The 26856-nt window shown below is 43.8% G+C and overlaps 1 protein-coding gene and 35 non-coding genes across 36 annotated transcripts in view; 1 reads left to right on the top strand and 35 right to left on the bottom strand.

Moving 5' to 3' along the window:
- The window catches only part of ldb2b (LIM domain binding 2b), a 158018-nt gene that overhangs the window by 48568 nt on the left and 82594 nt on the right, over window positions 1-26856 (bottom strand). The window lies entirely within an intron of this gene.
- Window positions 2965-3046, bottom strand: trnas-gcu (transfer RNA serine (anticodon GCU)). Its single transcript has one exon. It is a non-coding gene; the product is annotated as a tRNA-Ser (tRNA).
- trnak-cuu (transfer RNA lysine (anticodon CUU)) lies at window positions 3472-3544 on the top strand. The gene has a single exon. It is a non-coding gene; the product is annotated as a tRNA-Lys (tRNA).
- Window positions 4287-4359, bottom strand: trnav-cac (transfer RNA valine (anticodon CAC)). Its single transcript has one exon. It is a non-coding gene; the product is annotated as a tRNA-Val (tRNA).
- Window positions 4485-4557, bottom strand: trnav-aac (transfer RNA valine (anticodon AAC)). The gene has a single exon. It is a non-coding gene; the product is annotated as a tRNA-Val (tRNA).
- On the bottom strand, window positions 5341-5413 carry trnav-uac (transfer RNA valine (anticodon UAC)). Its single transcript has one exon. It is a non-coding gene; the product is annotated as a tRNA-Val (tRNA).
- On the bottom strand, window positions 6395-6467 carry trnav-cac (transfer RNA valine (anticodon CAC)). The gene has a single exon. It is a non-coding gene; the product is annotated as a tRNA-Val (tRNA).
- Window positions 7449-7521, bottom strand: trnav-cac (transfer RNA valine (anticodon CAC)). Its single transcript has one exon. It is a non-coding gene; the product is annotated as a tRNA-Val (tRNA).
- On the bottom strand, window positions 7647-7719 carry trnav-aac (transfer RNA valine (anticodon AAC)). The gene has a single exon. It is a non-coding gene; the product is annotated as a tRNA-Val (tRNA).
- On the bottom strand, window positions 8701-8773 carry trnav-aac (transfer RNA valine (anticodon AAC)). Its single transcript has one exon. It is a non-coding gene; the product is annotated as a tRNA-Val (tRNA).
- Window positions 9557-9629, bottom strand: trnav-cac (transfer RNA valine (anticodon CAC)). Its single transcript has one exon. It is a non-coding gene; the product is annotated as a tRNA-Val (tRNA).
- trnav-aac (transfer RNA valine (anticodon AAC)) lies at window positions 9755-9827 on the bottom strand. Its single transcript has one exon. It is a non-coding gene; the product is annotated as a tRNA-Val (tRNA).
- Window positions 10611-10683, bottom strand: trnav-uac (transfer RNA valine (anticodon UAC)). Its single transcript has one exon. It is a non-coding gene; the product is annotated as a tRNA-Val (tRNA).
- Window positions 11665-11737, bottom strand: trnav-cac (transfer RNA valine (anticodon CAC)). The gene has a single exon. It is a non-coding gene; the product is annotated as a tRNA-Val (tRNA).
- trnav-aac (transfer RNA valine (anticodon AAC)) lies at window positions 11863-11935 on the bottom strand. Its single transcript has one exon. It is a non-coding gene; the product is annotated as a tRNA-Val (tRNA).
- On the bottom strand, window positions 12719-12791 carry trnav-uac (transfer RNA valine (anticodon UAC)). The gene has a single exon. It is a non-coding gene; the product is annotated as a tRNA-Val (tRNA).
- trnav-cac (transfer RNA valine (anticodon CAC)) lies at window positions 13773-13845 on the bottom strand. Its single transcript has one exon. It is a non-coding gene; the product is annotated as a tRNA-Val (tRNA).
- trnav-cac (transfer RNA valine (anticodon CAC)) lies at window positions 14827-14899 on the bottom strand. The gene has a single exon. It is a non-coding gene; the product is annotated as a tRNA-Val (tRNA).
- Window positions 15025-15097, bottom strand: trnav-aac (transfer RNA valine (anticodon AAC)). Its single transcript has one exon. It is a non-coding gene; the product is annotated as a tRNA-Val (tRNA).
- Window positions 16079-16151, bottom strand: trnav-aac (transfer RNA valine (anticodon AAC)). The gene has a single exon. It is a non-coding gene; the product is annotated as a tRNA-Val (tRNA).
- trnav-uac (transfer RNA valine (anticodon UAC)) lies at window positions 16935-17007 on the bottom strand. The gene has a single exon. It is a non-coding gene; the product is annotated as a tRNA-Val (tRNA).
- Window positions 17989-18061, bottom strand: trnav-cac (transfer RNA valine (anticodon CAC)). The gene has a single exon. It is a non-coding gene; the product is annotated as a tRNA-Val (tRNA).
- Window positions 18187-18259, bottom strand: trnav-aac (transfer RNA valine (anticodon AAC)). Its single transcript has one exon. It is a non-coding gene; the product is annotated as a tRNA-Val (tRNA).
- On the bottom strand, window positions 19052-19124 carry trnav-aac (transfer RNA valine (anticodon AAC)). Its single transcript has one exon. It is a non-coding gene; the product is annotated as a tRNA-Val (tRNA).
- trnav-uac (transfer RNA valine (anticodon UAC)) lies at window positions 19908-19981 on the bottom strand. Its single transcript has one exon. It is a non-coding gene; the product is annotated as a tRNA-Val (tRNA).
- Window positions 20107-20179, bottom strand: trnav-aac (transfer RNA valine (anticodon AAC)). The gene has a single exon. It is a non-coding gene; the product is annotated as a tRNA-Val (tRNA).
- trnal-cag (transfer RNA leucine (anticodon CAG)) lies at window positions 20963-21035 on the bottom strand. The gene has a single exon. It is a non-coding gene; the product is annotated as a tRNA-Leu (tRNA).
- Window positions 22017-22089, bottom strand: trnav-cac (transfer RNA valine (anticodon CAC)). Its single transcript has one exon. It is a non-coding gene; the product is annotated as a tRNA-Val (tRNA).
- On the bottom strand, window positions 22215-22287 carry trnav-aac (transfer RNA valine (anticodon AAC)). Its single transcript has one exon. It is a non-coding gene; the product is annotated as a tRNA-Val (tRNA).
- Window positions 23071-23143, bottom strand: trnav-cac (transfer RNA valine (anticodon CAC)). Its single transcript has one exon. It is a non-coding gene; the product is annotated as a tRNA-Val (tRNA).
- Window positions 23269-23341, bottom strand: trnav-aac (transfer RNA valine (anticodon AAC)). Its single transcript has one exon. It is a non-coding gene; the product is annotated as a tRNA-Val (tRNA).
- Window positions 24125-24198, bottom strand: trnav-uac (transfer RNA valine (anticodon UAC)). The gene has a single exon. It is a non-coding gene; the product is annotated as a tRNA-Val (tRNA).
- trnav-aac (transfer RNA valine (anticodon AAC)) lies at window positions 24324-24396 on the bottom strand. The gene has a single exon. It is a non-coding gene; the product is annotated as a tRNA-Val (tRNA).
- trnav-cac (transfer RNA valine (anticodon CAC)) lies at window positions 25180-25252 on the bottom strand. The gene has a single exon. It is a non-coding gene; the product is annotated as a tRNA-Val (tRNA).
- Window positions 25378-25450, bottom strand: trnav-aac (transfer RNA valine (anticodon AAC)). The gene has a single exon. It is a non-coding gene; the product is annotated as a tRNA-Val (tRNA).
- On the bottom strand, window positions 26234-26306 carry trnav-uac (transfer RNA valine (anticodon UAC)). The gene has a single exon. It is a non-coding gene; the product is annotated as a tRNA-Val (tRNA).

Here is a 26856-nt window from a genome sequence, read left to right as displayed (position 1 = left end):
TGAGAATAAGTTGAAACACATACACATGTATTTCTGCATGTACATATTTCATTGAGCCCCGATAAATGCAGTTTGTACTATTTCTAAAACGCTTCTTTATTAAAAAAAAACATTGTTTTCTCAATACTTTACCTATACCGCTGTGAAAGAAAGAGCGCACAATCGATCACCGAGGCATCGATATCAACCTATTCAGCACCTCCACCATGGACAGCACCTGCTAAGGTCGCACTTAAGAAGATTTACCTTAAGCAATATCCTAAGGTATAGTTTGGAGAACACATATAGGAAAGGTATAGCTGTAGTTAAGGTGTACCTTTTGAGTCTTCGTAGCACGCTAAGAGACAACGTTATCGGAGAACGCAGCCCAGAGCGGTACATCAGACGAACATTTATTCTGCATGATGGGACAGACCGTAAAGACAAGCTGAGTCGAAAAGTGGCTTTTCCGGGCCGCTCACGCACAAATATTAAAGCATAAGCTCTCTTTTCATGAAAAAAAAATCTGGCTTTATTTATTTTCATTTTTTAAACAGAACGAAATCATCATAATCATAACACGATCAAACCGTGTGTCATTTTTCTTTTATTTATTTCTGATACTATTTACATTTTCTGTAAAATCAAACTTTCATCCAAATAATATTCCAAGCTCAGAGTCGATTATTCAGAAATAACAGTTTTGATCTGATCATCTTAAATCCTCTGGGTCTGAGGGCAGATTGGAGATTAATCCTAATAAACATGCAGCTACAATTGAAACCAATACATTAAAATTATTAAAACAGTTTATTTCTATATATAGCTAGTGTATTCTAACTCCAGCAGCGTGCATCCTCCTTTATGTCAGGACTGTGGAAAAGGCAGCGTGGACAAACGCTTTGCATAATACACAATAACATAATCATATCATCTATAACAGGAACGTCAGATCGTATGACATATTATGTCGTTATTACGAGAAAAAGATGTCGTTTTAACGAGAAAATTATGTCGTTTTAACGAGAAAAGATCTCGTTATTACGAGAAAAGATGTCGTTTTAACGAGAAAATTATGTCGTTTTTATGAGAAAATATGTCGTTTTAACGAGAAAACATGTCGTTTTTACGAGAAAAGATCTCGTTATAATGACATAGCTGAGTGGGAAAAAAAATAAGTGTGTGGCAGCAATGCGTCACCGTAGTTTTGTGCTTTCTGTTCATTTCACTTGCAGTTAATGCACAAGACAGAGCCATGGACATTGGACGGTTTTGTTTATATGTATAGTGATTGATGTGACTGATTGAAAAATAAAAGTTTGGTCATGATCAAATAACTCTTTTTGTTTGTCTTTGTTATAGTATCATTAAACAGTTATACGCCCTTTTAAAAATGTTGATAAATTTGGGGATGATTTAATACATAAATGTACAATTTTTTGTACTATAAGTTTTAGAACATAACTACAGCCGAAATATATTTAAAGTGCAAAAACTTTGAATAAAATATCAATAATCAGTAATATAAATCTAATAAAATATTAATTTGTCATTTCAAAAATGATTTCATTCATTTGGACATCATTTATGTGATAATTACTGATAAATAAAACATTCAGTAAACACTTCAATCCATGGCAACACTGTAATATGAACTGGGAAGCCTGTGATCATCCTTACTCCCATATAAATGTACAGGAAAATAGAGAAAACCTTTTTTTTTTCAGATAATTTATTGTAAATTTACACTCCAAAAACATTGCTTTAAAGGACAAAGAGATAAAATTCCCTTTCACTTCTTTTCTCCTCATTTTTTCCTTTTCTCTCTCTCTTTTCTTTCTTTTTCTCTTTTCCCCCCTTCTCCCCTCTTCTCCCCCCTCCTTCCTTTTCTTCCCCCCCCTTAACAGACTATTGTTCCCCAGCTTTGGCGCAATCGGTTAGTGCGTTTGGCTGTTAACCGAAAGGTTGGTGGTTCGAGCCCACCCAGGGACGTGTGAAATGCCGGAGTTTTGCACGCGCGTCAGGTGTCCACTAACGCCTATGCCATTCTTAGGGTTGCGAGGCACAGCTTTCTCAGGGCGTTTATCTTGTGCACCTTCAATAATCTGGCTTGTTTTAAAAGAATTCAGCGGCAGGTGTTTGGTGAACATTTTCACCAGCTCGAGTAGTTTGCTGTGGCATGTGGATGCCTTCTTTACTGATGATCTGTCTCTGGGTCTCATCTAGTTGACATAGTTTCCGCTGACATTCGGCTGAAGGTGCTGATCCACTATCTGCTCTTGGTACGGACTGGAACCGGGGGACTGTAGTGACCATCAGATCGGAATACAGAATGGATCTGGTGGCTACGGTGACCTCAGAATAAGAAGAAACAGACTAATATTAATGTAGATGCAAAAGTTCCATGTTGCCACAAAGTCAATACCCCACCGGGATGACTTGAAATACAGTCAGCATCGGCAATTTTTGCCAGTCTCTCTGGAGGCTTGTTGAGAAAGATAGTCTTGCTTCGTTTTGTTTCCTTTTATTGGCGTGGCTGGTTGTTGGTCCTCGTCAAAGAGGTGTCCACCGATCATAGCGTGCCGGAGCCAGAAGACTTGTTGTTTTGTCAATATGTTCTCAAGACTTTGCGGCGGTTATCAATAAACTACAGCACAGTCACAGCTCGCCGCTACCCATCGTAAACAGGTTGGGCCTGTCTGTTCCGGTGGGCTCTCAGTGGTGCTAAAGCATCAAATGAAGAGGATGGGATTCGAACCCACACAAACCAAGGCGTGCCGAGCACAACGGACTAGCCTTGCATCGCCTTAACCACTCGACCACCTTTCGTTTTACGCGGTCCTTTTGTTTAACACTCCCGATTCAGACCACCAGCTCATTAGTAGAGCGCTCAGTGAACTGAACTGAGTGTGTCAGATAGGGAAGACACACAAAAATTGCAGAGTGGGGTCCCCAGGACCGAGGATCACTGCTAAATGTACCGAACGACGAGGATGGGATTCGAACCCACGCGTGCAGAGCACAATGGATTAGCAGTCCATCGCCTTAACCACTCGGCCACCTCGTCATATTACGTGGCGTCTTTTATTTAGCACTCCCGATTCAGATCATCAGCTCATTAGTAGAGAACTCAAAGAACTGAACTGAGTGTGTTAGATAAGGAGGACACACAAAAAGTTCAGCATGGGGTCCCCAGGACCTAGATTAAGGTCCAGTGCTAAAGGAACTGAACGACAAGGATGGGATTAGCAGTCCATCGCCTTAACCACTCGGCCTCCCCGCCCCCTTGCTGACTGAGAGAGGCCATGCTGCGGACCTTTTCAGCTGCTGCTGTGCTTTCAGCAGGCTGTTTTGAGCACAGAGGGAATAGTGAATGAGCCGTCTTTTACACACCTCTAATCTGTTCCGTAGAAACACGGTGCCTCCGTTTCGCCTGTGTAATTTGGGGGCCGATGAAAACTGGGTCCGACCCGGTGAAGAAGCCCACGACCAGCCCGGCTAGCTCAGTCGGTAGAGCATGAGACTCTTAATCTCAGGGTCGTGGGTTCGAGCCCCACGTTGGGCGGCTCCGTTGACTCTCTTTCTTCCCAAAAGGGTGGCGGGCTCCAGCGTGCCCATTCGCCGCGCAGGCTGAGTGGATTTTGCGAGCTCCGGAAACATGTTTCAACACAGATGTCGCTGTTAGTGCGAGCGTTTATAATCCCTATTACTAACCCTAACCCTTGCTTTTACACCGGTGATCCGGCGGCAGCAAGCAACAGCGGCTGTCTCTGTGGCGCAATCGGTTAGCGCGTTCGGCTGTTTCATGTTTTCCCACAAAAGAGAAACACTGTCTCTTTTCGGTAAATCCACTTGGCAGAAGGCAATTGTATTGTTTACGAGGAAAGCAGTAGATCCCCACTTAAACAATTTTGGAAAAAGCCAACAGCTGTATCAGCACAGTTTTAAACTGGGGACCTTTCGTATGTGAGGTGAATGTGATAACCATTACACTACAGAAACTTGTGCAGAGAAGACAGCCAGCAATCTTGTGGTGATCGCTTGTTGAAAAACCTATAAAGGAAAAGATTACTAAATCTCTCGTCTGACGATGCAAACAATTAATGTTTAACGTCCTAGGCAAAAAGCTGTTTCCGCTCAGTTTGCAACCGAGGACCTTTCGCGTGTAAAGCAAACGTGATGACCACTACAGAAACCTGACGGGGAGCCTCTCTTCTTTTAACACTACTTGGCAGAAGAGGCCTTTGTAGTGTTGACTAAGAATGCAGCAGAGCCTGGCTTAAGCAAATTTGGAAAAAGCCAGTACCTGTTTCCACCCAGTTTCGAACTGGGGACCTTTCGCGTGTGAGGCGAACGTGATAACCACTACACTATGGAAACTTGCAAAAGTACACAGCCAGCAATCTCCTGGTGATCGCTTGCTGTAAAACGAATAAAGGAAAAGATAACTAAATCCCGCCCCTGACTTTGCAAACAGTTCATGTTTACCCACAAAAGAGAAACTCTGTTTCTGCTCGGTTTCGAACCGAGGACCTTTCGCGTGTTAGGCGAACGTGATGACCACTACACTACAGAAACTTTATTACGACCCACCGTTCTTTTAACTCGGCTTGGCAGAAGGCCTTTGTAGTGTTGACGAAGAAAGCAACAGATCCCTATTTAAGCAATTTTGGAAAAAGCCACCAGCTGTTGCCACCCAGTTTCGAACTGGGGACCTTTCGCATGAGGCGAACGTGACAACCACTACACTATGGAATCCCGTGCAGAGATGACTGCCAGCAATCTCCTGGTGATCGCTTGTAGAAGAGCGAACTAAGGAAAAGATAATTAAACACCTCACCTGACTTTGCAAACATTTCATGTTTTCCCACAAAAGAGAAACACTGTCTCTGTTCGGTAAATCCACTTGGCAGAAGGCAATTGTATTGTTTACGAAGAAAGCAGTAGATCCCCACTTAAACAATTTTGGAAAAAGCCAACAGCTGTATCAGCACAGTTTTAAACTGGGGACCTTTCGTATGTGAGGTGAATGTGATAACCATTACACTACAGAAACTTGTGCAGAGAAGACAGCCAGCAATCTTGTGGTGATCGCTTGTTGAAAAACCTATAAAGGAAAAGATTACTAAATCTCTCGTCTGACGATGCAAACAATTAATGTTTTACGTCCAAGGCAAAAAGCTGTTTCCGCTCAGTTTGAAACAGAGGACCTTTCGTGTGTAAAGCGAACGTGAGGACCACTACAGAAACCTGACGGGGAGCCTCTCTTCTTTTAACACTACTTGGCAGAAGAGGCCTTTGTAGTGTTGACTAAGAATGCAGCAGAGCCTGGCTTAAGCAAATTTGGAAAAAGCCAGTAGCTGTTTCCACCCAGTTTCAAACTGGGGACCTTTCGCGTGTAAGGCGAACGTGATAACCACTACACTATGGAAACTTGCAAAAAGTACACAGCCAGCAATCTCCTGGTCATCGCTTGCTGTAAAACGAATAAAGGAAAGATAACTAAATCCCTCCCCTGACTTTGCAAACAGTTCATGTTTACCCACGAAGGAGAAACACTGTTTCTGCTCGGTTTCGAACCGAGGACCTTTCGCGTGTTAGGCGAACGAGATGACCACTACACTACAGAAACTTTATTACGATCCACCGTTCTTTTAACTCGGCTTGGCAGAAGGCCTTTGTAGTGTTGACGAAGAAAGCAACAGATCCCTACTTAAGCAATTTTGGAAAAAGCCACCAGCTGTTACCACCAAGTTTCGAACTGGGGACCTTTCGCATGCGGCAAACGTGACAACCACTACACTATGGAATCCTTCGCAGAATCGACTGCCAGCAATCTCCTGGTGATCGCTTGTGGAAGAGCAAACTAAGGAAAAGATAATTAAACACCTCACCTGACTTTGCAAACATTTCATGTTTTCCCACAAAAGAGAAACTCTGTTTCTGCTCGGTAAATCCACTTGGCAGAAGGCATTTGTAGTGTTTACGAAGAAAGCAGTAGATCCCTACTTAAACAATTTTTGAAAAAGCCAACAGCTGTTTCAAAACAGTTTAAAACTGGGGACCTTTTGTGTGTGAGGTGAACGTGATAACCATTACACTACAGAAACTTGTGCAAAGAAGACAGCCAGCAATCTCGTGGTGATCGCTTGTTGAAAAACCTATAAAGGAAAAGATTACTAAATCTCTCGTCTGACGATGCAAACAATTAATGTTTTACGTCCTAGGCAAAAAGCTGTTTCCGCTCAGTTTGGAACCGAGGACCTTTCGCGTGTAAAGCAAACGTGATGACCACTACAGAAACCTGACGGGGAGCCTCTCTTCTTTTAACACTACTTGGCAGAAGAGGCCTTTGTAGTGTTGACTAAGATTGCAGCAGAGCCTGGCTTAAGCAAATTTGGAAAAAGCCAGTACCTGTTTCCACCCAGTTTCGAACTGGGGACCTTTCGCGTGTGAGGCGAACGTGATAACCACTACACTATGGAAACTTGCAAAAGTACACAGCCAGCAATCTCCTGGTGATCGCTTGCTGTAAAACGAATAAAGGAAAAGATAACTAAATCCCTCCCCTGACTTTGCAAACAGTTCATGTTTACCCACAAAAGAGAAACTCTGTTTCTGCTCGGTTTCGAACCGAGGACCTTTCGCGTGTTAGGCGAACGTGATGACCACTACACTACAGAAATTTTATTACGACCCACCGTTCTTTTAACTCGGCTTGGCAGAAGGCCTTTGTAGTGTTGACGAAGAAAGCAACAGATCCCTATTTAAGCAATTTTGGAAAAACCCACCAGCTGTTGCCACCCAGTTTCGAACTGGGGACCTTTCGCATGAGGCGAACGTGACAACCACTACACTATGGAATCCCGTGCAGAGATGACTGCCAGCAATCTCCTGGTGATCGCTTGTAGAAGAGCGAACTAAGGAAAAGATAATTAAACACCTCACCTGACTTTGCAAACATTTCATGTTTTCCCACAAAAGAGAAACACTGTCTCTGTTCGGTAAATCCACTTGGCAGAAGGCAATTGTATTGTTTACGAAGAAAGCAGTAGATCCCCACTTAAACAATTTTGGAAAAAGCCAACAGCTGTATCAGCACAGTTTTAAACTGGGGACCTTTCGTATGTGAGGTGAATGTGATAACCATTACACTACAGAAACTTGTGCAGAGAAGACAGCCAGCAATCATGTGGTGATCGCTTGTTGAAAAACCTATAAAGGAAAAGATTACTAAATCTCTCGTCTGACGATGCAAACAATTAATGTTTTACGTCCAAGGCAAAAAGCTGTTTCCGCTCAGTTTGAAACAGAGGACCTTTCGTGTGTAAAGCGAACGTGAGGACCACTACAGAAACCTGACGGGGAGCCTCTCTTCTTTTAACACTACTTGGCAGAAGAGGCCTTTGTAGTGTTGACTAAGAATGCAGCAGAGCCTGGCTTAAGCAAATTTGGAAAAAGCCAGTACCTGTTTCCACCCAGTTTCGAACTGGGGACCTTTCGCATGTGAGGCGAACGTGATAACCACTACACTATGGAAACTTGCAAAAGTACACAGCCAGCAATCTCCTGGTGATCGCTTGCTGTAAAACGAATAAAGGAAAAGATAACCAAATCCCTCCCCTGACTTTGCAAACAGTTCATGTTTACCCACAAAAGAGAAACTCTGTTTCTGCTCGGTTTCGAACCGAGGACCTTTCGCGTGTTAGGCAAACGTGATGACCACTACACTACAGAAACTTTATTACAACCCACCGTTCTTTTAACTCGGCTTTGCAGAAGGCCTTTGTAGTGTTGACGAAGAAAGCAACAGATCCCTATTTAAGCAATTTTGGAAAAAGCCACCAGCTGTTGCCACCCAGTTTCGAACTGGGGACCTTTCGCATGAGGCGAACGTGACAACCACTACACTATGGAATCCCGTGCAGAGATGACTGCCAGCAATCTCCTGGTGATCGCTTGTAGAAGAGCGAACTAAGGAAAAGATAATTAAACACCTCACCTGACTTTGCAAACATTTCATGTTTTCCCACAAAAGAGAAACACTGTCTCTGTTCGGTAAATCCACTTGGCAGAAGGCAATTGTATTGTTTACGAAGAAAGCAGTAGATCCCCACTTAAACAATTTTGGAAAAAGCCAACAGCTGTATCAGCACAGTTTTAAACTGGGGACCTTTCGTATGTGAGGTGAATGTGATAACCATTACACTACAGAAACTTGTGCAGAGAAGACAGCCAGCAATCTCGTGGTGATCGCTTGTTGAAAAACCTATAAAGGAAAAGATTACTAAATCTCTCGTCTGACGATGCAAACAATTAATGTTTTACGTCCAAGGCAAAAAGCTGTTTCCGCTCAGTTTGAAACAGAGGACCTTTCGTGTGTAAAGCGAACGTGAGGACCACTACAGAAACCTGACGGGGAGCCTCTCTTCTTTTAACACTACTTGGCAGAAGAGGCCTTTGTAGTGTTGACTAAGAATGCAGCAGAGCCTGGCTTAAGCAAATTTGGGAAAAGCCAGTACCTGTTTCCACCCAGTTTTGAACTGGGGACCTTTCGTGTGTGAGGCGAACGTGATAACCACTACACTATGGAAACTTGCAAAAGTACACCGCCAGCAATCTCCTGGTGATCGCTTGCTGTAAAACGAATAAAGGAAAAGATAACCAAATCCCTCCCCTGACTTTGCAAACAGTTCATGTTTACCCACAAAAGAGAAACTCAGTTTCTGCTCGGTTTCGAACCGAGGACCTTTCGCGTGTTAGGCGAACGTGATGACCACTACACTACAGAAACTTTATTACGACCCACCGTTCTTTTAACTCGGCTTGGCAGAAGGCCTTTGTAGTGTTGACGAAGAAAGCAACAGATCCCTATTTAAGCAATTTTGGAAAAAGCCACCAGCTGTTGCCACCCAGTTTCGAACTGGGGACCTTTCACATGAGGCGAACGTGACAACCACTACACTATGGAATCCCGTGCAGAGATGACTGCCAGCAATCTCCTGGTGATCGCTTGTAGAAGAGCGAACTAAGGAAAAGATAATTAAACACCTCACCTGACTTTGCAAACATTTCATGTTTTCCCACAAAAGAGAAACACTGTCTCTGTTCGGTAAATCCACTTGGCAGAAGGCAATTGTATTGTTTACGAAGAAAGCAGTAGATCCCCACTTAAACAATTTTGGAAAAAGCCAACAGCTGTATCAGCACAGTTTTAAACTGGGGACCTTTCGTATGTGAGGTGAATGTGATAACCATTACACTACAGAAACTTGTGCAGAGAAGACAGCCAGCAATCTCGTGGTGATCGCTTGTTGAAAAACCTATAAAGGAAAAGATTACTAAATCTCTCGTCTGACGATGCAAACAATTAATGTTTTACGTCCAAGGCAAAAAGCTGTTTCCGCTCAGTTTGAAACAGAGGACCTTTCGTGTGTAAAGCGAACGTGAGGACCACTACAGAAACCTGACGGGGAGCCTCTCTTCTTTTAACACTACTTGGCAGAAGAGGCCTTTGTAGTGTTGACTAAGAATGCAGCAGAGCCTGGCTTAAGCAAATTTGGGAAAAGCCAGTACCTGTTTCCACCCAGTTTCGAACTGGGGACCTTTCGCGTGTGAGGCGAACGTGATAACCACTACACTATGGAAACTTGCAAAAGTACACCGCCAGCAATCTCCTGGTGATCGCTTGCTGTAAAACGAATAAAGGAAAAGATAACCAAATCCCTCCCCTGACTTTGCATACAGTTCATGTTTACCCACAAAAGAGAAACTCAGTTTCTGCTCGGTTTCGAACCGAGGACCTTTCGCGTGTTAGGCGAACGTGATGACCACTACACTACAGAAACTTTATTACGACCCACCGTTCTTTTAACTCGGCTTGGCAGAAGGCCTTTGTAGTGTTGACGAAGAAAGCAACAGATCCCTATTTAAGCAATTTTGGAAAAAGCCACCAGCTGTTGCCACCCAGTTTCGAACTGGGGACCTTTCACATGAGGCGAACGTGACAACCACTACACTATGGAATCCCGTGCAGAGATGACTGCCAGCAATCTCCTGGTGATCGCTTGTAGAAGAGCGAACTAAGGAAAAGATAATTAAACACCTCACCTGACTTTGCAAACATTTCATGTTTTCCCACAAAAGAGAAACACTGTCTCTGTTCGGTAAATCCACTTGGCAGAAGGCAATTGTATTGTTTACGAAGAAAGCAGTAGATCCCCACTTAAACAATTTTGGAAAAAGCCAACAGCTGTATCAGCACAGTTTTAAACTGGGGACCTTTCGTATGTGAGGTGAATGTGATAACCATTATACTACAGAAACTTGTGCAGAGAAGACAGCCAGCAATCTTGTGGTGATCGCTTGTTGAAAAACCTATAAAGGAAAAGATTACTAAATCTCTCGTCTGACGATGCAAACAATTAATGTTTTACGTCCAAGGCAAAAAGCTGTTTCCGCTCAGTTTGAAACAGAGGACCTTTCGTGTGTAAAGCGAACGTGAGGACCACTACAGAAACCTGACGGGGAGCCTCTCTTCTTTTAACACTACTTGGCAGAAGAGGCCTTTGTAGTGTTGACTAAGAATGCAGCAGAGCCTGGCTTAAGCAAATTTGGAAAAAGCCAGTAGCTGTTTCCACCCAGTTTCGAACTGGGGACCTTTCGCGTGTAAGGCGAACGTGATAACCACTACACTATGGAAACTTGCAAAAAGTACACAGCCAGCAATCTCCTGGTCATCGCTTGCTGTAAAACGAATAAAGGAAAGATAACTAAATCCCTCCACTGACTTTGCAAACAGTTCATGTTTACCCACGAAGGAGAAACACTGTTTCTGCTCGGTTTCGAACCGAGGACCTTTCGCGTGTTAGGCGAACGAGATGACCACTACACTACAGAAACTTTATTACGATCCACCGTTCTTTTAACTCGGCTTGGCAGAAGGCCTTTGTAGTGTTGACGAAGAAAGCAACAGATCCCTACTTAAGCAATTTTGGAAAAAGCCACCAGCTGTTACCACCAAGTTTCGAACTGGGGACCTTTCGCATGCGGCAAACGTGACAACCACTACACTATGGAATCCTTCGCAGAATCGACTGCCAGCAATCTCCTGGTGATCGCTTGTGGAAGAGCAAACTAAGGAAAAGATAATTAAACACCTCACCTGACTTTGCAAACATTTCATGTTTTCCCACAAAAGAGAAACTCTGTTTCTGCTCGGTAAATCCACTTGGCAGAAGGCATTTGTAGTGTTTACGAAGAAAGCAGTAGATCCCTACTTAAACAATTTTTGAAAAAGCCAACAGCTGTTTCAAAACAGTTTAAAACTGGGGACCTTTTGTGTGTGAGGTGAACGTGATAACCATTACACTACAGAAACTTGTGCAAAGAAGACAGCCAGCAATCTCGTGGTGATCGCTTGTTGAAAAACCTATAAAGGAAAAGATTACTAAATCTCTCGTCTGACGATGCAAACAATTAATGTTTTACGTCCTAGGCAAAAAGCTGTTTCCGCTCAGTTTGGAACCGAGGACCTTTCGCGTGTAAAGCAAACGTGATGACCACTACAGAAACCTGACGGGGAGCCTCTCTTCTTTTAACACTACTTGGCAGAAGAGGCCTTTGTAGTGTTGACTAAGAATGCAGCAGAGCCTGGCTTAAGCAAATTTGGAAAAAGCCAGTACCTGTTTCCACCCAGTTTCGAACTGGGGACCTTTCGCGTGTGAGGCGAACGTGATAACCACTACACTATGGAAACTTGCAAAAGTACACAGCCAGCAATCTCCTGGTGATTGCTTGCTGTAAAACGAATAAAGGAAAAGATAACTAAATCCCTCCCCTGACTTTGCAAACAGTTCATGTTTACCCACAAAAGAGAAACTCTGTTTCTGCTCGGTTTCGAACCGAGGACCTTTCGCGTGTTAGGCGAACGTGATGACCACTACACTACAGAAACTTTATTACGACCCACCGTTCTTTTAACTCGGCTTGGCAGAAGGCCTTTGTAGCGTTGACGAAGAAAGCAACAGATCCCTATTTAAGCAATTTTGGAAAAAGCCACCAGCTGTTGCCACCCAGTTTCGAACTGGGGACCTTTCGCATGAGGCGAACGTGACAACCACTACACTATGGAATCCCGTGCAGAGATGACTGCCAGCAATCTCCTGGTGATCGCTTGTAGAAGAGCGAACTAAGGAAAAGATAATTAAACACCTCACCTGACTTTGCAAACATTTCATGTTTTCCCACAAAAGAGAAACACTGTCTCTGTTCGGTAAATCCACTTGGCAGAAGGCAATTGTATTGTTTACGAAGAAAGCAGTAGATCCCCACTTAAACAATTTTGGAAAAAGCCAACAGCTGTATCAGCACAGTTTTAAACTGGGGACCTTTCGTATGTGAGGTGAATGTGATAACCATTACACTACAGAAACTTGTGCAGAGAAGACAGCCAGCAATCTTGTGGTGATCGCTTGTTGAAAAACCTATAAAGGAAAAGATTACTAAATCTCTCGTCTGACGATGCAAACAATTAATGTTTTACGTCCAAGGCAAAAAGCTGTTTCCGCTCAGTTTGAAACAGAGGACCTTTCGTGTGTAAAGCGAACGTGAGGACCACTACAGAAACCTGACGGGGAGCCTCTCTTCTTTTAACACTACTTGGCAGAAGAGGCCTTTGTAGTGTTGACTAAGAATGCAGCAGAGCCTGGCTTAAGCAAATTTGGAAAAAGCCAGTAGCTGTTTCCACCCAGTTTCGAACTGGGGACCTTTCGCGTGTAAGGCGAACGTGATAACCACTACACTATGGAAACTTGCAAAAAGTACACAGCCAGCAATCTCCTGGTCATCGCTTGCTGTAAAACGAATAAAGGAAAGATAACTAAATCCCTCCCCTGACTTTGCAAACAGTTCATGTTTACCCACGAAGGAGAAACACTGTTTCTGCTCGGTTTCGAACCGAGGACCTTTCGCGTGTTAGGCGAACGAGATGACCACTACACTACAGAAACTTTATTACGATCCACCGTTCTTTTAACTCGGCTTGGCAGAAGGCCTTTGTAGTGTTGACGAAGAAAGCAACAGATCCCTACTTAAGCAATTTTGGAAAAAGCCACCAGCTGTTACCACCAAGTTTCGAACTGGGGACCTTTCGCATGCGGCAAACGTGACAACCACTACACTATGGAATCCTTCGCAGAATCGACTGCCAGCAATCTCCTGGTGATCGCTTGTGGAAGAGCAAACTAAGGAAAAGATAATTAAACACCTCACCTGACTTTGCAAACATTTCATGTTTTCCCACAAAAGAGAAACTCTGTTTCTGCTCGGTAAATCCACTTGGCAGAAGGCATTTGTAGTGTTTACGAAGAAAGCAGTAGATCCCTACTTAAACAATTTTTGAAAAAGCCAACAGCTGTTTCAAAACAGTTTAAAACTGGGGACCTTTTGTGTGTGAGGTGAACGTGATAACCATTACACTACAGAAACTTGTGCAAAGAAGACAGCCAGCAATCTCGTGGTGATCGCTTGTTGAAAAACCTATAAAGGAAAAGATTACTAAATCTCTCGTCTGACGATGCAAACAATTAATGTTTTACGTCCTAGGCAAAAAGCTGTTTCCGCTCAGTTTGGAACCGAGGACCTTTCGCGTGTAAAGCAAACGTGATGACCACTACAGAAACCTGACGGGGAGCCTCTCTTCTTTTAACACTACTTGGCAGAAGAGGCCTTTGTAGTGTTGACTAAGATTGCAGCAGAGCCTGGCTTAAGCAAATTTGGAAAAAGCCAGTACCTGTTTCCACCCAGTTTCGAACTGGGGACCTTTCGCGTGTGAGGCGAACGTGATAACCACTACACTATGGAAACTTGCAAAAGTACACAGCCAGCAATCTCCTGGTGATCGCTTGCTGTAAAACGAATAAAGGAAAAGATAACTAAATCCCTCCCCTGACTTTGCAAACAGTTCATGTTTACCCACAAAAGAGAAACTCTGTTTCTGCTCGGTTTCGAACCGAGGACCTTTCGCGTGTTAGGCGAACGTGATGACCACTACACTACAGAAATTTTATTACGACCCACCGTTCTTTTAACTCGGCTTGGCAGAAGGCCTTTGTAGTGTTGACGAAGAAAGCAACAGATCCCTATTTAAGCAATTTTGGAAAAACCCACCAGCTGTTGCCACCCAGTTTCGAACTGGGGACCTTTCGCATGAGGCGAACGTGACAACCACTACACTATGGAATCCCGTGCAGAGATGACTGCCAGCAATCTCCTGGTGATCGCTTGTAGAAGAGCGAACTAAGGAAAAGATAATTAAACACCTCACCTGACTTTGCAAACATTTCATGTTTTCCCACAAAAGAGAAACACTGTCTCTGTTCGGTAAATCCACTTGGCAGAAGGCAATTGTATTGTTTACGAAGAAAGCAGTAGATCCCCACTTAAACAATTTTGGAAAAAGCCAACAGCTGTATCAGCACAGTTTTAAACTGGGGACCTTTCGTATGTGAGGTGAATGTGATAACCATTACACTACAGAAACTTGTGCAGAGAAGACAGCCAGCAATCTTGTGGTGATCGCTTGTTGAAAAACCTATAAAGGAAAAGATTACTAAATCTCTCGTCTGACGATGCAAACAATTAATGTTTTACGTCCAAGGCAAAAAGCTGTTTCCGCTCAGTTTGAAACAGAGGACCTTTCGTGTGTAAAGCGAACGTGAGGACCACTACAGAAACCTGACGGGGAGCCTCTCTTCTTTTAACACTACTTGGCAGAAGAGGCCTTTGTAGTGTTGACTAAGAATGCAGCAGAGCCTGGCTTAAGCAAATTTGGAAAAAGCCAGTACCTGTTTCCACCCAGTTTCGAACTGGGGACCTTTCGCATGTGAGGCGAACGTGATAACCACTACACTATGGAAACTTGCAAAAGTACACAGCCAGCAATCTCCTGGTGATCGCTTGCTGTAAAACGAATAAAGGAAAAGATAACCAAATCCCTCCCCTGACTTTGCAAACAGTTCATGTTTACCCACAAAAGAGAAACTCTGTTTCTGCTCGGTTTCGAACCGAGGACCTTTCGCGTGTTAGGCAAACGTGATGACCACTACACTACAGAAACTTTATTACGACCCACCGTTCTTTTAACTCGGCTTTGCAGAAGGCCTTTGTAGTGTTGACGAAGAAAGCAACAGATCCCTATTTAAGCAATTTTGGAAAAAGCCACCAGCTGTTGCCACCCAGTTTCGAACTGGGGACCTTTCGCATGAGGCGAACGTGACAACCACTACACTATGGAATCCCGTGCAGAGATGACTGCCAGCAATCTCCTGGTGATCGCTTGTAGAAGAGCGAACTAAGGAAAAGATAATTAAACACCTCACCTGACTTTGCAAACATTTCATGTTTTCCCACAAAAGAGAAACACTGTCTCTGTTCGGTAAATCCACTTGGCAGAAGGCAATTGTATTGTTTACGAAGAAAGCAGTAGATCCCCACTTAAACAATTTTGGAAAAAGCCAACAGCTGTATCAGCACAGTTTTAAACTGGGGACCTTTCGTATGTGAGGTGAATGCGATAACCATTACACTACAGAAACTTGTGCAGAGAAGACAGCCAGCAATCTCGTGGTGATCGCTTGTTGAAAAACCTATAAAGGAAAAGATTACTAAATCTCTCGTCTGACGATGCAAACAATTAATGTTTTACGTCCAAGGCAAAAAGCTGTTTCCGCTCAGTTTGAAACAGAGGACCTTTCGTGTGTAAAGCGAACGTGAGGACCACTACAGAAACCTGACGGGGAGCCTCTCTTCTTTTAACACTACTTGGCAGAAGAGGCCTTTGTAGTGTTGACTAAGAATGCAGCAGAGCCTGGCTTAAGCAAATTTGGGAAAAGCCAGTACCTGTTTCCACCCAGTTTTGAACTGGGGACCTTTCGTGTGTGAGGCGAACGTGATAACCACTACACTATGGAAACTTGCAAAAGTACACCGCCAGCAATCTCCTGGTGATCGCTTGCTGTAAAACGAATAAAGGAAAAGATAACCAAATCCCTCCCCTGACTTTGCAAACAGTTCATGTTTACCCACAAAAGAGAAACTCAGTTTCTGCTCGGTTTCGAACCGAGGACCTTTCGCGTGTTAGGCGAACGTGATGACCACTACACTACAGAAACTTTATTACGACCCACCGTTCTTTTAACTCGGCTTGGCAGAAGGCCTTTGTAGTGTTGACGAAGAAAGCAACAGATCCCTATTTAAGCAATTTTGGAAAAAGCCACCAGCTGTTGCCACCCAGTTTCGAACTGGGGACCTTTCACATGAGGCGAACGTGACAACCACTACACTATGGAATCCCGTGCAGAGATGACTGCCAGCAATCTCCTGGTGATCGCTTGTAGAAGAGCGAACTAAGGAAAAGATAATTAAACACCTCACCTGACTTTGCAAACATTTCATGTTTTCCCACAAAAGAGAAACACTGTCTCTGTTCGGTAAATCCACTTGGCAGAAGGCAATTGTATTGTTTACGAAGAAAGCAGTAGATCCCCACTTAAACAATTTTGGAAAAAGCCAACAGCTGTATCAGCACAGTTTTAAACTGGGGACCTTTCGTATGTGAGGTGAATGTGATAACCATTATACTACAGAAACTTGTGCAGAGAAGACAGCCAGCAATCTTGTGGTGATCGCTTGTTGAAAAACCTATAAAGGAAAAGATTACTAAATCTCTCGTCTGACGATGCAAACAATTAATGTTTTACGTCCAAGGCAAAAAGCTGTTTCCGCTCAGTTTGAAACAGAGGACCTTTCGTGTGTAAAGCGAACGTGAGGACCACTACAGAAACCTGACGGGGAGCCTCTCTTCTTTTAACACTACTTGGCAGAAGAGGCCTTTGTAGTGTTGACTAAGAATGCAGCAGAGCCTGGCTTAAGCAAATTTGGAAAAAGCCAGTAGCTGTTTCCACCCAGTTTCGAACTGGGGACCTTTCGCGTGTAAGGCGAACGTGATAACCACCACACTATGGAAACTTGCAAAAAGTACACAGCCAGCAATCTCCTGGTCATCGCTTGCTGTAAAACGAATAAAGGAAAGATAACTAAATCCCTCCACTGACTTTGCAAACAGTTCATGTTTACCCACGAAGGAGAAACACTGTTTCTGCTCGGTTTCGAACCGAGGACCTTTCGCGTGTTAGGCGAACGAGATGACCACTACACTACAGAAACTTTATTACGATCCACCGTTCTTTTAACTCGGCTTGGCAGAAGGCCTTTGTAGTGTTGACGAAGAAAGCAACAGATCCCTACTTAAGCAATTTTGGAAAAAGCCACCAGCTGTTACCACCAAGTTTCGAACTGGGGACCTTTCGCATGCGGCAAACGTGACAACCACTACACTATGGAATCCTTCGCAGAATCGACTGCCAGCAATCTCCTGGTGATCGCTTGTGGAAGAGCAAACTAAGGAAAAGATAATTAAACACCTCACCTGACTTTGCAAACATTTCATGTTTTCCCACAAAAGAGAAACTCTGTTTCTGCTCGGTAAATCCACTTGGCAGAAGGCATTTGTAGTGTTTACGAAGAAAGCAGTAGATCCCTACTTAAACAATTTTTGAAAAAGCCAACAGCTGTTTCAAAACAGTTTAAAACTGGGGACCTTTTGTGTGTGAGGTGAACGTGATAACCATTACACTACAGAAACTTGTGCAAAGAAGACAGCCAGCAATCTCGTGGTGATCGCTTGTTGAAAAACCTATAAAGGAAAAGATTACTAAATCTCTCGTCTGACGATGCAAACAATTAATGTTTTACGTCCTAGGCAAAAAGCTGTTTCCGCTCAGTTTGGAACCGAGGACCTTTCGCGTGTAAAGCAAACGTGATGACCACTACAGAAACCTGACGGGGAGCCTCTCTTCTTTTAACACTACTTGGCAGAAGAGGCCTTTGTAGTGTTGACTAAGAATGCAGCAGAGCCTGGCTTAAGCAAATTTGGAAAAAGCCAGTACCTGTTTCCACCCAGTTTCGAACTGGGGACCTTTCGCGTGTGAGGCGAACGTGATAACCACTACACTATGGAAACTTGCAAAAGTACACAGCCAGCAATCTCCTGGTGATTGCTTGCTGTAAAACGAATAAAGGAAAAGATAACTAAATCCCTCCCCTGACTTTGCAAACAGTTCATGTTTACCCACAAAAGAGAAACTCTGTTTCTGCTCGGTTTCGAACCGAGGACCTTTCGCGTGTTAGGCGAACGTGATGACCACTACACTACAGAAACTTTATTACGACCCACCGTTCTTTTAACTCGGCTTGGCAGAAGGCCTTTGTAGTGTTGACGAAGAAAGCAACAGATCCCTATTTAAGCAATTTTGGAAAAAGCCACCAGCTGTTGCCACCCAGTTTCGAACTGGGGACCTTTCGCATGAGGCGAACGTGACAACCACTACACTATGGAATCCCGTGCAGAGATGACTGCCAGCAATCTCCTGGTGATCGCTTGTAGAAGAGCGAACTAAGGAAAAGATAATTAAACACCTCACCTGACTTTGCAAACATTTCATGTTTTCCCACAAAAGAGAAACACTGTCTCTGTTCGGTAAATCCACTTGGCAGAAGGCAATTGTATTGTTTACGAAGAAAGCAGTAGATCCCCACTTAAACAATTTTGGAAAAAGCCAACAGCTGTATCAGCACAGTTTTAAACTGGGGACCTTTCGTATGTGAGGTGAATGTGATAACCATTACACTACAGAAACTTGTGCAGAGAAGACAGCCAGCAATCTTGTGGTGATCGCTTGTTGAAAAACCTATAAAGGAAAAGATTACTAAATCTCTCGTCTGACGATGCAAACAATTAATGTTTTACGTCCAAGGCAAAAAGCTGTTTCCGCTCAGTTTGGAACCGAGGACCTTTCGCGTGTAAAGCAAACGTGATGACCACTACAGAAACCTGACGGGGAGCCTCTCTTCTCCTGGTGATCGCTTGCTGTAAAACGAATAAAGGAAAAGATAACCAAATCCCTCCCCTGACTTTGCAAACAGTTCATGTTTACCCACAAAAGAGAAACTCAGTTTCTGCTCGGTTTCGAACCGAGGACCTTTCGCGTGTTAGGCGAACGTGATGACCACTACACTACAGAAACTTTATTACGACCCACCGTTCTTTTAACTCGGCTTGGCAGAAGGCCTTTGTAGTGTTGACGAAGAAAGCAACAGATCCCTATTTAAGCAATTTTGGAAAAAGCCACCAGCTGTTGCCACCCAGTTTCGAACTGGGGACCTTTCACATGAGGCGAACGTGACAACCACTACACTATGGAATCCCGTGCAGAGATGACTGCCAGCAATCTCCTGGTGATCGCTTGTAGAAGAGCGAACTAAGGAAAAGATAATTAAACACCTCACCTGACTTTGCAAACATTTCATGTTTTCCCACAAAAGAGAAACACTGTCTCTGTTCGGTAAATCCACTTGGCAGAAGGCAATTGTATTGTTTACGAAGAAAGCAGTAGATCCCCACTTAAACAATTTTGGAAAAAGCCAACAGCTGTATCAGCACAGTTTTAAACTGGGGACCTTTCGTATGTGAGGTGAATGTGATAACCATTATACTACAGAAACTTGTGCAGAGAAGACAGCCAGCAATCTTGTGGTGATCGCTTGTTGAAAAACCTATAAAGGAAAAGATTACTAAATCTCTCGTCTGACAATGCAAACAATTAATGTTTTACGTCCAAGGCAAAAAGCTGTTTCCGCTCAGTTTGAAACAGAGGACCTTTCGTGTGTAAAGCGAACGTGAGGACCACTACAGAAACCTGACGGGGAGCCTCTCTTCTTTTAACACTACTTGGCAGAAGAGGCCTTTGTAGTGTTGACTAAGAATGCAGCAGAGCCTGGCTTAAGCAAATTTGGAAAAAGCCAGTAGCTGTTTCCACCCAGTTTCGAACTGGGGACCCTTTCGCGTGTAAGGCGAACGTGATAACCACTACACTATGGAAACTTGCAAAAAGTACACAGCCAGCAATCTCCTGGTCATCGCTTGCTGTAAAACGAATAAAGGAAAGATAACTAAATCCCTCCCCTGACTTTGCAAACAGTTCATGTTTACCCACGAAGGAGAAACACTGTTTCTGCTCGGTTTCGAACCGAGGACCTTTCGCGTGTTAGGCGAACGTGATGACCACTACACTACAGAAACTTTATTACGGTCCACCGTTCTTTTAACTCGGCTTTGCAGAAGGCCTTTGTAGTGTTGACGAAGAAAGCAACAGATCCCTATTTAAGCAATTTTGGAAAAAGCCACCAGCTGTTGCCACCCAGTTTCGAACTGGGGACCTTCCGCATGAGGCGAACGTGACAACCACTACACTATGGAATCCTTCGCAGAATCGACTGCCAGCAATCTCCTGGTGATCGCTTGTGGAAGAGCAAACTAAGGAAAAGATAATTAAACACCTCACCTGACTTTGCAAACATTTCATGTTTTCCCACAAAAGAGAAACTCTGTTTCTGCTCGGTAAATCCACTTGGCAGAAGGCATTTGTAGTGTTTACGAAGAAAGCAGTAGATCCCTACTTAAACAATTTTTGAAAAAGCCAACAGCTGTTTCAAAACAGTTTAAAACTGGGGACCTTTTGTGTGTGAGGTGAACGTGATAACCATTACACTACAGAAACTTGTGCAAAGAAGACAGCCAGCAATCTCGTGGTGATCGCTTGTTGAAAAACCTATAAAGGAAAAGATTACTAAATCTCTCGTCTGACGATGCAAACAATTAATGTTTTACGTCCTAGGCAAAAAGCTGTTTCCGCTCAGTTTGGAACCGAGGACCTTTCGCGTGTAAAGCAAACGTGATGACCACTACAGAAACCTGACGGGGAGCCTCTCTTCTTTTAACACTACTTGGCAGAAGAGGCCTTTGTAGTGTTGACTAAGATTGCAGCAGAGCCTGGCTTAAGCAAATTTGGAAAAAGCCAGTACCTGTTTCCACCCAGTTTCGAACTGGGGACCTTTCGCGTCTGAGGCGAACGTGATAACCACTACACTATGGAAACTTGCAAAAGTACACAGCCAGCAATCTCCTGGTGATCGCTTGCTGTAAAACGAATAAAGGAAAAGATAACTAAATCCCTCCCCTGACTTTGCAAACAGTTCATGTTTACCCACAAAAGAGAAACTCTGTTTCTGCTCGGTTTCGAACCGAGGACCTTTCGCGTGTTAGGCGAACGTGATGACCACTACACTACAGAAATTTTATTACGACCCACCGTTCTTTTAACTCGGCTTGGCAGAAGGCCTTTGTAGTGTTGACGAAGAAAGCAACAGATCCCTATTTAAGCAATTTTGGAAAAACCCACCAGCTGTTGCCACCCAGTTTCGAACTGGGGACCTTTCGCATGAGGCGAACGTGACAACCACTACACTATGGAATCCCGTGCAGAGATGACTGCCAGCAATCTCCTGGTGATCGCTTGTAGAAGAGCGAACTAAGGAAAAGATAATTAAACACCTCACCTGACTTTGCAAACATTTCATGTTTTCCCACAAAAGAGAAACACTGTCTCTGTTCGGTAAATCCACTTGGCAGAAGGCAATTGTATTGTTTACGAAGAAAGCAGTAGATCCCCACTTAAACAATTTTGGAAAAAGCCAACAGCTGTATCAGCACAGTTTTAAACTGGGGACCTTTCGTATGTGAGGTGAATGTGATAACCGATACACTACAGAAACTTGTGCAGAGAAGACAGCCAGCAATCTTGTGGTGATCGCTTGTTGAAAAACCTATAAAGGAAAAGATTACTAAATCTCTCGTCTGACGATGCAAACAATTAATGTTTTACGTCCAAGGCAAAAAGCTGTTTCCGCTCAGTTTGAAACAGAGGACCTTTCGTGTGTAAAGCGAACGTGAGGACCACTACAGAAACCTGACGGGGAGCCTCTCTTCTTTTAACACTACTTGGCAGAAGAGGCCTTTGTAGTGTTGACTAAGAATGCAGCAGAGCCTGGCTTAAGCAAATTTGGAAAAAGCCAGTACCTGTTTCCACCCAGTTTCGAACTGGGGACCTTTCGCGTGTGAGGCGAACGTGATAACCACTACACTATGGAAACTTGCAAAAGTACACAGCCAGCAATCTCCTGGTGATCGCTTGCTGTAAAACGAGTAAAGGAAAAGATAACCAAATCCCTCCCCTGACTTTGCAAACAGTTCATGTTTACGCACAAAAGAGAAACTCTGTTTCTGCTCGGTTTCGAACCGAGGACCTTTCGCGTGTTAGGCGAACGTGATGACCACTACACTACAGAAACTTTATTACGACCCACCGTTCTTTTAACTCGGCTTTGCAGAAGGCCTTTGTAGTGTTGACGAAGAAAGCAACAGATCCCTATTTAAGCAATTTTGGAAAAAGCCACCAGCTGTTGCCACCCAGTTTCGAACTGGGGACCTTTCGCATGAGGCGAACGTGACAACCACTACACTATGGAATCCCGTGCAGAGATGACTGCCAGCAATCTCCTGGTGATCGCTTGTAGAAGAGCGAACTAAGGAAAAGATAATTAAACACCTCACCTGACTTTGCAAACATTTCATGTTTTCCCACAAAAGAGAAACACTGTCTCTGTTCGGTAAATCCACTTGGCAGAAGGCAATTGTATTGTTTACGAAGAAAGCAGTAGATCCCCACTTAAACAATTTTGGAAAAAGCCAACAGCTGTATCAGCACAGTTTTAAACTGGGGACCTTTCGTATGTGAGGTGAATGTGATAACCATTACACTACAGAAACTTGTGCAGAGAAGACAGCCAGCAATCTCGTGGTGATCGCTTGTTGAAAAACCTATAAAGGAAAAGATTACTAAATCTCTCGTCTGACGATGCAAACAATTAATGTTTTACGTCCAAGGCAAAAAGCTGTTTCCGCTCAGTTTGAAACAGAGGACCTTTCGTGTGTAAAGCGAACGTGAGGACCACTACAGAAACCTGACGGGGAGCCTCTCTTCTTTTAACACTACTTGGCAGAAGAGGCCTTTGTAGTGTTGACTAAGAATGCAGCAGAGCCTGGCTTAAGCAAATTTGGGAAAAGCCAGTACCTGTTTCCACCCAGTTTCGAACTGGGGACCTTTCGCGTGTGAGGCGAACGTGATAACCACTACACTATGGAAACTTGCAAAAGTACACCGCCAGCAATCTCCTGGTGATCGCTTGCTGTAAAACGAATAAAGGAAAAGATAACCAAATCCCTCCCCTGACTTTGCAAACAGTTCATGTTTACCCACAAAAGAGAAACTCAGTTTCTGCTCGGTTTCGAACCGAGGACCTTTCGCGTGTTAGGCGAACGTGATGACCACTACACTACAGAAACTTTATTACGACCCACCGTTCTTTTAACTCGGCTTGGCAGAAGGCCTTTGTAGTGTTGACGAAGAAAGCAACAGATCCCTATTTAAGCAATTTTGGAAAAAGCCACCAGCTGTTGCCACCCAGTTTCGAACTGGGGACCTTTCACATGAGGCGAACGTGACAACCACTACACTATGGAATCCCGTGCAGAGATGACTGCCAGAAATCTCCTGGTGATCGCTTGTAGAAGAGCGAACTAAGGAAAAGATAATTAAACACCTCACCTGACTTTGCAAACATTTCATGTTTTCCCACAAAAGAGAAACACTGTCTCTGTTCGGTAAATCCACTTGGCAGAAGGCAATTGTATTGTTTACGAAGAAAGCAGTAGATCCCCACTTAAACAATTTTGGAAAAAGCCAACAGCTGTATCAGCACAGTTTTAAACTGGGGACCTTTCGTATGTGAGGTGAATGTGATAACCATTATACTACAGAAACTTGTGCAGAGAAGACAGCCAGCAATCTTGTGGTGATCGCTTGTTGAAAAACCTATAAAGGAAAAGATTACTAAATCTCTCGTCTGACAATGCAAACAATTAATGTTTTACGTCCAAGGCAAAAAGCTGTTTCCGCTCAGTTTGAAACAGAGGACCTTTCGTGTGTAAAGCGAACGTGAGGACCACTACAGAAACCTGACGGGGAGCCTCTCTTCTTTTAACACTACTTGGCAGAAGAGGCCTTTGTAGTGTTGACTAAGAATGCAGCAGAGCCTGGCTTAAGCAAATTTGGAAAAAGCCAGTAGCTGTTTCCACCCAGTTTCGAACTGGGGACCCTTTCGCGTGTAAGGCGAACGTGATAACCACTACACTATGGAAACTTGCAAAAAGTACACAGCCAGCAATCTCCTGGTCATCGCTTGCTGTAAAACGAATAAAGGAAAGATAACTAAATCCCTCCCCTGACTTTGCAAACAGTTCATGTTTACCCACGAAGGAGAAACACTGTTTCTGCTCGGTTTCGAACCGAGGACCTTTCGCGTGTTAGGCGAACGTGATGACCACTACACTACAGAAACTTTATTACGGTCCACCGTTCTTTTAACTCGGCTTTGCAGAAGGCCTTTGTAGTGTTGACGAAGAAAGCAACAGATCCCTATTTAAGCAATTTTGGAAAAAGCCACCAGCTGTTGCCACCCAGTTTCGAACTGGGGACCTTTCGCATGAGGCGAACGTGACAACCACTACACTATGGAATCCCGTGCAGAGATGACTGCCAGCAATCTCCTGGTGATCGCTTGTAGAAGAGCGAACTAAGGAAAAGATAATTAAACACCTCACCTGACTTTGCAAACATTTCATGTTTTCCCACAAAAGAGAAACACTGTCTCTGTTCGGTAAATCCACTTGGCAGAAGGCAATTGTATTGTTTACGAAGAAAGCAGTAGATCCCCACTTAAACAATTTTGGAAAAAGCCAACAGCTGTATCAGCACAGTTTTAAACTGGGGACCTTTCGTATGTGAGGTGAATGTGATAACCATTACACTACAGAAACTTGTGCAGAGAAGACAGCCAGCAATCTTGTGGTGATCGCTTGTTGAAAAACCTATAAAGGAAAAGATTACTAAATCTCTCGTCTGACGATGCAAACAATTAATGTTTTACGTCCAAGGCAAAAAGCTGTTTCCGCTCAGTTTGAAACAGAGGACCTTTCGTGTGTAAAGCGAACGTGAGGACCACTACAGAAACCTGACGGGGAGCCTCTCTTCTTTTAACACTACTTGGCAGAAGAGGCCTTTGTAGTGTTGACTAAGAATGCAGCAGAGCCTGGCTTAAGCATATTTGGAAAAAGCCAGTACCTGTTTCCACCCAGTTTCGAACTGGGGACCTTTCGCGTGTGAGGCGAACGTGATAACCACTACACTATGGAAACTTGCAAAAGTACACAGCCAGCAATCTCCTGGTGATCGCTTGCTGTAAAACGAATAAAGGAAAAGATAACTAAATCCCTCCCCTGACTTTGCAAACAGTTCATGTTTACCCACAAAAGAGAAACTCTGTTTCTGCTCGGTTTCGAACCGAGGACCTTTCGCGTGTTAGGCGAACGTGATGACCACTACACTACAGAAACTTTATTACGACCCACCGTTCTTTTAACTCGGCTTGGCAGAAGGCCTTTGTATTGTTGACGAAGAAAGCAACAGATCCCTATTTAAGCAATTTTGGAAAAAGCCACCAGCTGTTGCCAACCAGTTTCGAACTGGGGACCTTTCGCATGAGGCGAACGTGACAACCACTACACTATGGAATCCCGTGCAGAGATGACTGGCAGCAATCTCCTGGTGATCGCTTGTAGAAGAGCGAACTAAGGAAAAGATAATTAAACACCTCACCTGACTTTGCAAACATTTCATGTTTTCCCACAAAAGAGAAACACTGTCTCTGTTCGGTAAATCCACTTGGCAGAAGGCAATTGTATTGTTTACGAAGAAAGCAGTAGATCCCCACTTAAACAATTTTGGAAAAAGCCAACAGCTGTATCAGCACAGTTTTAAACTGGGGACCTTTCGTATGTGAGGTGAATGTGATAACCATTACACTACAGAAACTTGTGCAGAGAAGACAGCCAGCAATCTTGTGGTGATCGCTTGTTGAAAAACCTATAAAGGAAAAGATTACTAAATCTCTCGTCTGACGATGCAAACAATTAATGTTTTACGTCCAAGGCAAAAAGCTGTTTCCGCTCAGTTTGAAACAGAGGACCTTTCGTGTGTAAAGCGAACGTGAGGACCACTACAGAAACCTGACGGGGAGCCTCTCTTCTTTTAACACTACTTGGCAGAAGAGGCCTTTGTAGTGTTGACTAAGAATGCAGCAGAGCCTGGCTTAAGCAAATTTGGAAAAAGCCAGTAGCTGTTTCCACCCAGTTTCGAACTGGGGACCTTTCGCGTGTAAGGCGAACGTGATAACCACTACACTATGGAAACTTGCAAAAAGTACACAGCCAGCAATCTCCTGGTCATCGCTTGCTGTAAAACGAATAAAGGAAAGATAACTAAATCCCTCCACTGACTTTGCAAACAGTTCATGTTTACCCACGAAGGAGAAACACTGTTTCTGCTCGGTTTCGAACCGAGGACCTTTCGCGTGTTAGGCGAACGAGATGACCACTACACAACAGAAACTTTATTACGATCCACCGTTCTTTTAACTCGGCTTGGCAGAAGGCCTTTGTAGTGTTGACGAAGAAAGCAACAGATCCCTACTTAAGCAATTTTGGAAAAAGCCACCAGCTGTTACCACCAAGTTTCGAACTGGGGACCTTTCGCATGCGGCAAACATGACAACCACTACACTATGGAATCCTTCGCAGAATCGACTGCCAGCAATCTCCTGGTGATCGCTTGTGGAAGAGCAAACTAAGGAAAAGATAATTAAACACCTCACCTGACTTTGCAAACATTTCATGTTTTCCCACAAAAGAGAAACTCTGTTTCTGCTCGGTAAATCCACTTGGCAGAGGGCATTTGTAGTGTT

The sequence above is a fragment of the Garra rufa genome, chromosome 6, assembly GCF_049309525.1.
Source record: "Garra rufa chromosome 6, GarRuf1.0, whole genome shotgun sequence".
NCBI lineage: Eukaryota > Metazoa > Chordata > Actinopteri > Cypriniformes > Cyprinidae > Garra > Garra rufa.
Note: the sequence above shows the minus strand (reverse complement) of the source record. Positions and strands in the feature narration are given on the sequence as shown.